Raw genomic sequence first — 12,190 nt, forward strand, 5'->3', positions numbered from 1 at the left:
TTCTTTCTTTCTTTCTTTCTTTCTTTCTTTCTTTCTTTCTTTCTTTCTTTCTGAATAAGTTTCAAATGTTTTGAAGTGTGTATTAGCTATTAAAGGGCATAACACATGTCACAGGTGTACCTTCGTTTATTTATATGTAAAGAACAACAAAATAAATACTTCTCTTTAGCAGAAACAGCCTCCCCCCCCTCAAAAAAAATTATTTCTGAATATGCTTGTCATACGGCTAGCTAAACTCAGATCTACGAGTATTCTGGACTAAATAAATACAATGTGTTTTGTACTATGGCTGATGGAATTATTTGTCAAAGCAAAGCAACAAATCTGCCAACGGTTGTATGAATGTTTAGTGCATCTTTTTTATTTTTGACTGATTTATTTATTTCTACCCTTTGGGGGGGGGGGAGGAAAGAAAACAAGCTTTGCAAAGCACCAAAGTTTGCTTGCTCCTTCTGACTACTGAAAATTTTACTTTTTAACACTAGGTGCTGGCAGTGCACTTTCCAACCTATCCTTCCTGCCATAAGGACCTGACACATTATTTGAAAAGTCAGACTGCATGCCAAGAAAAGACTCTAGCGGATTGAGCAGACGAGACCAAGAGTGGATCCAACGGTCATGAAGGTGGTTTCTGCATGTGCTATAGAGGGAAGTGAGGGGCAGATGGGGCTCATCGACCTGGGAAGGTAGCCCATCTAGGAGAAGGAAGACTCTGATCCTAAACCTCTGTTGCCTTTTCAGAAGAAAAGGCTAAGGAATAATAATCTGGAGTGGATGATTGGATGGCTCCTTGTACGCTTCCTTCTGGCAACTCCTGCAGCCAAGTGGATGACAAACATCTTGCTTTGCTTTCCTTTGGACCACATCAGACAGGTTAAGAGTGGGGTCTGGTGGTCTGGACAACCCAGGACCTCCAGATGTTGTAAACAAAATCTGCCCTTTTCCCCTTATGGGGTATCCAAGAGCCCGTATAGAGTCCTTACATGGGTTCCCTATTGGTAGGAGAAAATAACAGAGGCCAACCAGAGAATATTGAGAAGCAAAGCATCTAGTAAGCCTGATCTTTATTAAAGCTGTTGCAACAGGGTGCCTCCCTCACACGCAGGAGGACGGAGGAGGACCCAGAACAAAGGTGTATCTGCCCTTATATAAACATTTTAGATTCCCTGCCCTGGAGCTCAAGACCACCCCTCCATACATAGAGAAGGGGTGTAACCCAAGACCACCCCCCACAAACATCATACCTACATCACAGAAAAGGTGGTCTACAACAGAAATTTGAATGTTGTTTTTCCTGTCTGCCAGGTTATCTGATAATGCCTTATCTGATAGTCTGCCCATTCCTTTGAAATGGTGATTGCCCAATTCCTGCCCTCCCTCCTTGCAGAGAAAACATTTGGTCAGTCTGGGAGTCAAAATGGTTTCAGGACGGTCTTACTGTGCTGCTCCAGACATGTGGTCCACATAGCTATGTTTGTGCTTGGTTGGTACATTTATGAACATTTATTATATAAGACCTTAAAATTCTTATAACACAGACACACTGCCCAAGGATCCCTTTGGTGCTGCTAACACAGCGGTTTGACTTCACTCTCGGAGGTGTGCTCCTTTGTCTCTTCAGAAAGACGGATGCCGACAACAATACCAATTTAAATAGTCATGGCTTCCCCCAAAGATTCCTGTTTTCATACCTCACAACAATCAACTAAACATACACAATCAAAATTCCATGAATAGTGTGTAGCTAGATTCACTTGTTTTGAGATAGCTGACTCTTTCTGTTCTTTACATGAACCTTGCTGCTGATCTATTGAGGAAACATTCCTGGCATAAAATAGCGTTCTCCCTTTCATCTGTCAAAACAGTTGCTTCCAGTTATTTGGGCCTTAAGATGGGGTGGTTGGTAACATTTTGAGAGATCAAACTAGACATTATTTTTAAAAGCCAAATGACCCATGTGGCTGTCCTTAATAAGCAGATCTCACTGCGAAAAACACCCTGGTTGTGTTTAAAATAGCCAAAAATACGTCGTGCTGAAATGTGAGCAGCCTGTGACTATGGATATGGAGGTTCCCCAAATAAAAAGAGAAGTTATTTCATTCTAGTTGACCAAAATTTCTGAAAGGCGAAGTTTTCGCTCTTCTTTCTATGTCAGCATTCATGTCTGGTGACAGTAGGACAACATGGCTGTCAACGTTTCCCTTGTTTTAAGGGAAATTCCCTTATTCCGAATAGGATTCCTCACAAGAAAAGGGAAAAGTTGACAGTTATGTAGGACAATCCATACCCTTCTTTTGTATTCTACACCAAAGTGGCCTTCACGTACTCTTCATGTACTCATGCAATGTATCTTATCTGCCATGGACCTTTGAAGAAGATGCCATCTAGAACTGAAAGCTCTTCTTTGGATGTAGTGCAGGCATAGGCAAACTCGGCCCTCCAGATGTTTTGGGACAACAACTCCCATCATCCCTAGCTAACAGGACCAGTGGTCAGGGATGATGGGAGTTGTAGCCCCAAAACATCTGGATGCCTGATGTAGTGTATTGGCTTGCCACATGATAATTTTAGGCAACTCATCTCAGTTGCTCTAATTACATTTTGCCTGGTTCCATCCTGGTTTGTGGGCTGGGCAAACATTTACTGTTATCAGAATTTTGATCAGGTTTGTGCACGTGGAATTGGTACCTCTGCTCTGTCAAAAGGTCTGGCTCACATTTTGGAGGAGAGCTGTGGAGGCCAGTCACAAAATGGCATCCCTAACACAAAATGGTTGCCATGTGGGGCATGGCACAACTCATACGTGTGTCATGAGTCCCAAAAAGACATTCTGGAGAAGATCAGGATCAGGAATGGGAGGTGTTTTGCCTTGTGTATCACTAATGATGTCAAGATGCCTGTGTCTGGCTGTGTCTCTTACCTGTGGTTGCTGTTTTTCCACCCCTAGTTACTGAGCCAGCTCTGTTGCTATGAAGGGAAAACCTATCCTTCCATGTTGTTTATCATTTCTACTTCCTTTGGTTTTTTGGTCATTCAACCAAAATGAGCGATTTCCTATTCTATGTAATTAATAATCCCAAACATGATTTCGGGAAGGTGTGGATTTCAAGGGTTGGAAAACAGGCATTTTTGTGTGTCTTTACAATTTCAACCCTATACAGGTATCCCCACTTTCTGCATACAAAATGCTTGTTAATAAATATTCTATCAATAATAAAAGATTTTGCCGGGAAATAACTTGGGGAAGACCCAGATTAGTCCTGAAGTTCCACGTTGTGTGGGAAACTGCAAAAAAAAACCTGGCAGGCTGCCTAAATTCAAAAAAGCACGGGGCTTGGCCCACTCTCTAGTCAAGAAAGAAATGTATGCAGTCGTTGCAAAGCACCACAATATATACCGTATTTTTTCGTATATAACACGACTCAATTTTAAGAAAATGATGGAGGGAAATTTCCCAGAGTCGTTGAGCTTTTTTTGGGGAGGATTGCAAATAAAAAACTACCCGACACGCGCGCGATTGCCAAAGCCACCAATCGTCTGCCCACTCACCACCAGCAGCCGGCGACCGCCCACACAATAGCCTCCGCAGCAGCAGCCAATCAGCAGCAGCCCTTGCCGCAGCCAATAATCAACCGCCTTTTCATTGCTGGCAAGCTCCTGCTCCTGGCAGCAACCAATCCCACATCCCACCAATGCACTACCCATGTATAAGATGAGCCCAAATTTTTTACATGATTTTCTCAGGAAAAAACCTAGTCTTACACAGAAAACTATTGTTATGTACTGAAGTTCTCACCCTGGGCCAGCAGGGGGATACTGCAGATAGTTCAGGTCCACATATGCAAATAAGGGATCGAAAGTGACGTTCAGTGATTGGATAGTTACAGAAAATGGTTACTGTTGCGTTGTAGTGGAGCTCTATATAAGCAGGCTGGCTGAACCCTTCAGTTCAGTTCTGTTCTGGCCTGTGAATAAACAAGAGCTGTTTGAAGAATCGCTGTGTTGTCTGATATGTTCACCCACAACTTAACAACTATGGCAGGTTGTTAGACCTTTAAATGTCCCAGGATGAATGCTCAATAAACAGGTAGAGAAGAGCCCTTGAACGGATACAGGCTGAGAGTCAGAGAGCTTAGCTGGAGCTCTGGAAGATACTGAGGGCGTCTGCTGGCGTGTTAAGCTGTGAGTCTCCACCTATGCTCAGCCTATATAGTTCCAAATAAACACAAAGATTGCAAATCACCAACAAGCCTCCACTTAAGTCATTCAAAGGAAACCAATCAAGGTAGGCATTGCACCGCTGCATGCTGAAGTTTTGATCTTGATCAGTGCCCTGATGTCAATTCAAGCGACACATTTAATGTCATATGTAGCTTGGTCCTTATCCAGATGATTAATCAAGCCCTAATAGGAAACCTCTGGTAGCTACCACAGCTGGGGGGGGGCGACGACCCCAAATTGTTATGTACTGAAGTTCTCACCCTGGGCCAGCAGGGGGATACTGTAGATAGTTCAGGTCCACATATGCAAATAAGGGATCGAAAGTGACGTTCAGTGATTGGATAGTTACAGAAAATGGTTAATGATGCGTTCTAGTGGAGCTCTATATAAGCAGGCTGGGTGAACCCTTCAGTTCAGTTCTGTTCTGGCCTGTGAATAAACAAGAGCTGTTTGAAGAATCACTGTGTCGTCTGATATGTTCACCCACAACTTAACAAAAATGTTTGGAGATAAAGCGATCCATCTTAATGGATGATTGGTCCTAGAACAATAGGATTCAGAATGAAGCAGTCTGGTCCTAGAATAATCAGCAGTATGATTGGTCTGCAGGAGCTACCCAATCCAGCTCCAGATGGAAGTGAATCCACAACCTGATTGGCCTACAGGAGAATTCCAGAATTAGCCAATCACGTGCAGCCCATTGTGTAAATAATGTATATAAAGCAGATACTTTGGGGGGACTTTGATTCCTCCTCACCACTATGAGCTGAATAAAGAGCATAAAATCCACTCTCGACTCTGAGTATATTTCAGAAATATTGCTTGCTAATGCCAGCTCCTCGAGCTTCTGTTAAAGGTTTTAAAGGAGCAGGTGCTGCTCTGTAAAGTTGGCAAATCTCCCTAAGGTGGTGTGTTTGTGTAATACTTAAACTGAGAATTGAATAATGTGGAATAAAAGCATGTGGTATTGGGTGGTAGCCTACTAAGTTTTACGCAGAGTAGAGCCATTAAAATTAATGAACGTGACTAAGTTAGGTTCATTAATTTCACCAGGTCTGCTCTGAGCAAAACCCAGTTGAATACCACCCACTGTTTCCCGTTACTTGAAGTGGTTTTCTGACACATCCATGCTTCTGTCCCCATGTTCCTATAATTTCCAACCTCACCTTTTCCTTTAACAAGCAGCATTCGCATTTCAGGTTGTGTTCGTTTGCATAGGTGATGCAATGAGAGCAAGCAGGCTTGGGTCAATGAAAGGAGGAGTGAGGAAACTCCTCTTGTTTTGCCAAATGACGCCTCCCCAATCCTCCTCCTCCAGAGTTTTGCAATCCTCCTCTGGCCCGCTTTTGGAAGGACACCAGGATTGGGCCATGCATGCTGCAGGCATTCAACATACGCGCTTGTAGCATCTGCACACCCTTCAAGATCTTGCCCAAAGAGTGAGCAATCATTTACACACAGTCCAGTCAACATCAGGCCACTACTTGAGATTTTAACTTCAGAGCAGTTTTGTCATGCTGACACCTTCTGACTGTTACACACCCTTTCCTCAGGCTTAGAGCAAATTCAGTCTCCCCAACTCCTCCTCTCCTGACTTATTTCTCTTTTGCAATCTTCCTCTTGCTTAAGATAGCCAGATCCAAGTTTAAGAAATAAGAGGCAGGCGAGTGTGTAGCTAACAAGATATTAGTGCTAAGCCAAAGCTGTGTGTGTGTTTAGGTTGATGTTTTGTCCTTCTGTCCCTTGAAGTAAGCTCCCATCCTTTCTGGCTGTGTTTTTTATTATTATTTGCACCCCTTTGCAAAAGGGTTAGGTATCTCCAGTGCTTCCCTGCCCCTAAAAAAAATGTTTAAGGGGTACTTTCATTTTCCTACTCATATTGAAATACTGCCCTTCAACGAGGCCAAACTTAGTTTCACAAAATGTTTAGGGATATGCGTACCCCTGCGTACCCCCAGAAAAAAAGCACTGGGTATCTCGAAGGGAATGTGCCCTTGTTATGAAGGCAATTGGACCATCATCCCCTCCCTTCAATGCAGTTGCTCATATTTGGCTAATGGTAGGATTAGTGAGGGTGAGATTGATGTACTGCTTTAGGTTCATGCACAATCTCCCTGTTTGGATACACATCCCCATCTGTATCATCATTTATTTATTTCTTATTTAAAACATGTCCATACTGCTTCCCCCATCAAGTCTCAGGGCAGCATGCAGCAATATTAAGACATACAGTGGTACCTCGGGTTATGTACTTAATTCGTTCTGGAGGTCCGTTCTTTAACCTGAAACCGTTCTTAACCTAAGGTACCACTTTAGCTAATGGGGCCTCCTGCTGCCACCGCACCACCACTACATGATTTCTGTTCTTATCCTGAAGCAAAGTTTTTAACCCGAGGTACAGTGTGTCTGTAGGTGACTGTGGAGGCCAATTCTGGCTCCGCACATCCTTCCACAGTGAGGGACATAGGTTTCCTGGCGAGAGTTGATCACAGTGAGGATTTGCGAAACTTGCCTTCCTCTTCGCCTGTTACAGGAAGAGAATGCAACTGAAGAACTAGGACAGAGTAAAACAAAAGCTAATGTACTGAGATCAAGCACCAGCAAAGGCCTGGGAGCTCAAAGGTGTTTTTAAGAGACACCTGGATGTCATTACTGTGGATGCTTGCCTAAGCTCAGAGGCAACAAGTCATGCGTTATGTACCACTAGAGCTAAATCAAGACAAAGCCTAATTATGCTGCACTGATGGGTAATAAAACTGCTAGTGCAACACCACAAGTCAGGGCATATTGGCTGGGTTGCCTTGGCAATGGGGACACACTCTCCTCTCCAGAACACAGGCAGAGTGAGCATAATATGAGGGCTTTGCTTGCACTCAGTCACACAGCCAAATCTTATTCTGCACAATGTGTACAAAATAGGAATCGTATATTATTCCAGGACTGGAGATACACTACTACTGCACTAGCAAAACAGCTGCCATATCCAATGTGTGCTCAGGCCGGGGGGAAATACAGAACTGGAAAACACAAAAACAGCTTAAAAAGCAAATACAGTGGTACCTCACGTTAAGTACTTAATTCGTTCTGGAGGTCCGTTCTTAATTTGAAACTGTTTTTAACCTGAAGCATCACTTTAGCTAATGGGGCCTCCTGCTGCTGCTGTGCCACCGGAGCCAGATTTCTGTTCTTATCCTGAAGCAAAGTTCTTAACCTGAAGCACTATTTCTGGGTTAGCAGAGTATGTAACCTGAAGCGTATGTAACCTGAGGTACCACTGTAACACACACACACATTAGCATCTTTGGAAACATGTCACAGCACACCAGCCAGGGATCTCACTGCCACCCATGTGCCATGCAGGAATAGAGGAAGCCCGTCTCTGTAGGTCAAGCCAGTACTCACATTGCCACACACCCTAATATGCAAGAAATATAGACCACTAGCCACAGGCTGTTAAAGCAGCAACAGTCAGGAAATTGCTGGTTTGAACCACACCCAAGGGTAAAAAAGGTTACTCCCCCCCTAAATACTATACACGGAAGACATAAAAATCAGGTAGCAGCAGCAGCAAGGAAAAGGAACACTGTTTGTTCTCAGGATGTTGCTGGATCAAATCCATACAGAAGGATTCCTTCCAATTTCCTTGTAGGCACCATTTATTGAAAAAATGGGGTGGCTAATGCACACAAACAAATGCACACATGCTCCCAGGGGCAAGGGAATGGGAGGGAAGCCAGCGGGAGAGAAGTTTCCTGTACTTTTAAAATATATTGTATCTTGGTGAACCATTTCGAAACAATTGTAGGTCAGCGGTATATGAATTGTTTAAATAAATAAAAGTCAATACCATTAAACCGCTCAGGACCGCAATACTTCATGGACCGCCGCTTTTCATATGAACCTACCAGGACCCTGAGATCATTTTCCAAGGCCCTCCTTCGTGTGCCTCCTTATTGAGAGGTCCGGAGGGTGGCAACATGAGAACGGGGCCTTCTCTGCAGTGGCTCCCTGTCTGTGGAATGGTCTCTCCAGGGAAGTTCGCCTGGCGCCTTCATTATACACCTTTGGGCACCAGGCAAAAATCTTCCTTTTTAACCAGGCCTTTGGTTTACCTGATCCGACATCCCATGCCCTTTTAAAATGCAGCTCTTTTTTGGGGGGGGGGTGTTATAGGGTTATTGTTATTGTTTTGATTTTATATATTGTGGTCTTTTCTGTGAACTGCCCTGAGACCTCCGGGTATAAGGCGGTATATAAATTCAATCAATCAATCAATCAATCAATCAACTGGTCTCAAATAAAGTTGTGCCAGGGACGCGGGTGGCGCTGTGGGTTAAACCACAGAGCCTAGGACTTGCCAATCAGAAGGTTGGCGGTTCGAATCCCTGCAACAGGGGGGAGCTCCCGTTGCTCGGTCCCAGCTCCTGCCAACCTAGCAGTTTGAAAGCATGTCAAAGTGCAAGTAGATAAATAGGTACCGCTCCGGCAGGAAGGTAAACAGCGTTTCCGTGCGCTGCTCTGATTCACCAGAAGAGGCTTAGTCATGCTGGCCACATGACCCAGATACTGTACGCCAGCCCCCTCGGCCAATAAAGCGAGATGAGCGCGGCAACCCCAGAGTCGGTCATGACTGGACCCTTTACCTTTAAAGTTGTGCCACTGATAGTTTCAGGGCTCTGAATTGAAGGGGTACAGGATATGGAACATGTGTGATCTTCCCCAGTGCAGTTCATGCCTTGCCAGTGACGCTGCACCTTTCAACCTGTTTCACCAGCATGCATACCTTGAGTTGTTCTGCCAGCACCTCTGCCTGGGCAGTGGCGTATCTGACATTCTGCTTTGGTGTACTGAGGCTTCCACCGAATCTTATTGTGCTGGAGGATCTCCAGTGTTGCTCATAGCCTCCAAAATTTGTTCTAGATACCTGTTTTCTAAGGGCTCGTTCACACTTCCACTTGCCTGTTCCTTAAACCCCCTCTTTAGTGTTCAGCTGGAAATCCAGATTGCCAATTGTTCCGATGGAGCACTAAAGAGTGGCTTTTCCCAAGGGAGAGCAGCAGGATATGAGGCAGTGTGGATGAGTCTTAAATTGGAAGTTTGGGCTGAGATGAATAAAGTTTTCACCAAGGAACAGGTGGGTGTTAGGCCTGGGCATCCTATAGTCAATAACTGTGTGGTTGCCCAATACACTTTGCTGCCTGAGGCGAAAGGACAAGATGGCACCTCCTCTACTGATGGTGGGCTAGAATTTCCACTGCACCTGAGAGCTGCCTCACTCTGCCTAATGGTGGGGCTGGCCCTGTGTCCGCCATCTGACGAATAAAATACATAGATAAAACAAATATATGAATAATAATCAGAAATTGTATGCTGCACAATTGCAGCCTAAATTATAAACTGATAAGGGGAAATGTTCTCAGAAGCACTGGGACTTGCCATGTGTTCCAAGGAACTCTAGCTTCTGCATGAGCCTATAGTGACCCATTTTATAAACATAATTATACATTTTGAACCATAAAATTGCAGAGCAGCACCAGATGTAGGGTGGTGTGGGTGGTTCCCCTGCACAGGGCACTGAGCTAACAGGGTACAAAATAACAACAACAATTAAAGAACCTATATTTTTAGGGGTAAATATATAATAATAATAATAATAATAATAATAATAATAATAATAATTTTTAAACCTATATTTATATGGATAAATATACAAGTAAACATAGGGGAAAACTGTACCAAAAGGAATTGTGAAAATAAGAAATATCTGGGGGAGAGGGCCGCCAAATTTTGTCCTTGCTCAGGGTGCCCTATTACCAAGTTCACCCTTGTTGTAGAGTTGGAAGGGACCCTGAGGGTCATCTAGTCCAACCCCCAGTATTCAGTTTCCACTTTAAAAAAAAAAATATAATTTCACTTTAACAAAAAAAAATAAAAATAAATAAAAGTAACCCACATGGGTGTAACCTCAGGGGACGCAGGAGGGCAGCCTGCCCTCCCCCAATCAAATAAATAAATAACTAAGAATACTTAAATAAAAGTAGAAATTGTAGGAAGATTTTGATAGATTTTTCTGAGCGCTTGGGGTCAAAAGGCAGTAATTTAGAACTGTTCTTGAGACATTTCATTCCAAATCTGCTTGACAAACATGGATGGAGGATGTTGACAGGTGTCAACATAAACCCTGGCTACACCCATGGTAACCCATTTACAATATTTTAAATAAAATCGAAATGTGGTTGTTTAGCCTCCCTCCAAGTGTCCCTAATTTCCAGGGACATCCCTCATTTAGAGAAGCCGGTTTCTGATTTGAGTCTGGAATGTCCTACTTTTCCTTAGGACGTCGCTATTTTTCATTGGAGAGATGTTGGAGGGTTATGGAGTTATCTGAAGGCAATCCTGTGTAAGGAAGTTTTTACAAAAATGTTTCATGTTTTATGATGTTTTTATATATGTTGGAAGCTGTCTAGAGTGGCTGGAGCAACCCAATAAGATGTGTGGGGTATAAAACAGTAAAATTATCATTCTGGAATGGGACGTCCCTATTTTCATCGGGGGAAAGTTGGAGGGTATGAAACACCCGTCTTGTCAAGTTACAGTAAGGAAAGTGGGAGCCGGCAGATAGAGAAAACTACAGCTCCCAGAAGCCTTTGCAACACCTCCTCTCCACGCATCCCCGTCCCCCAAGCATCCCGTGTTCAGCTCGCGGGCGGTGAGCCAATGGGCGAAGTCAGGCATCGCTCAGGCAAGCGGCACGTGGGGGCCATGCTGCCCAATGGCAGGGCCGGGAGTGCATCTAGCCATATGAGAAGAGGCAGAGAAGGAGGAGTGAGCCAAAAAGAGGGGAAGGCGACGGGAAGCGAGAGGAGAGAGAAAGACTCGGACAAGAAAGCAGCAGCGGGGAGCAGCAGCTTCCGAAGTTGGGAAAGGCCCGGGGGAGGGAAGAAGGACAAGGCACTTTGCAGCAAAGGTAAGAGGAGGGAGACATTGATAATGATAATAATAATAATAATAATAATAATAATAATAATAATAATAATAATAATAATAATTAATAATAATAATAATGCAAACTCAAATGAATAAATGCATCTGTTTATTTCCATCGCCTCGTTCTCCGCATGGATGCAATGGGGGTAAATATATATCTATATCATTGCATCTCCTGGGTTGTCAAGGCGAGCGGGGAAGAAATGATTTTACAGGAGCATTGTTCGAGAACGACCAGGGACCCATCACTTTCTCCCCACCCCAGCATCCCTGCAAGAGGTCCTAGAGAAAAGCAGGGCCCCTTCACCCCAGGGAGTTTACCTATTGCTTGTTTTAGATTGTAAAGTCATCGGGACGAATGCCTGCTCGGTTTTCTCATTAAAATTGAGTGTAAATCTTGGTTGTTAAACTTTTTTTTTCTTTTAAGTACAATGCACTTGGCCCAATTTTAATAACTAGTCTTCCATTCCTTGTGCTTAGCACCAGAAGTGCATCGCTGTTTTTATTTCCCCGAGAATACATCTATGCACCAGGATAGAAGTGAATTGTCTGCTCCCCCCCCACCCAGAGGGGTTGCAGCCAAATTATTTTGGCGAAATATTGCCAAGAACATTGGAGGTCTCGCTTGCTCCATCAGCCCTTGATAGGATTAAGATGACAAAGGGGTAAGACTTGGGTGGAGAAAGGAAGGTCTGAAATTTTGAACCATCCTTGGGCATGTTGAGGGAGAAAGGGATACCTGCTTAGGTGTGTTTTGGAAGAATGGAAAGTTGAATCAAGAGAGAGACTTTCCTCCTTTTCATAAGTGCTAGCATGTAGGCATGACCTAGTGAAACTGACTGCCACAGGTTCAGGTCAGAGACAAGGAAGTACTTGCACATCGCATAATGAAATTACGGAATGCCTGCTCACAACATGTGGTCATGGTTGATAACTTTAGATGGCTTTTAAAAAGCTTAACAAATCATGTGGAAGTTGGACC

At 43.8% G+C, this 12,190-nt stretch overlaps 1 protein-coding gene across 2 annotated transcripts in view; it reads left to right on the forward strand.

Moving 5' to 3' along the window:
• The first annotated feature begins 10,914 nt into the window (after positions 1–10,914).
• The window catches only part of ACLY (ATP citrate lyase), a 60,418-nt gene continuing 59,142 nt past the window's right edge, over positions 10,915–12,190 (forward strand). The window contains exon 1 of one of the 2 annotated variants that reach the window (XM_083407502.1): positions 10,915–11,188. The gene's annotated coding sequence lies outside the window, so the exon portion shown is untranslated. The remainder of the gene's footprint in view (positions 11,189–12,190) is intronic. The other variant, XM_083407501.1, reaches the window with a different exon arrangement.

This window comes from Podarcis tiliguerta (assembly GCF_965153285.1).
Source record: "Podarcis tiliguerta genome assembly, chromosome: 13".
In the NCBI taxonomy this organism is placed as follows: domain Eukaryota; kingdom Metazoa; phylum Chordata; class Lepidosauria; order Squamata; family Lacertidae; genus Podarcis; species Podarcis tiliguerta.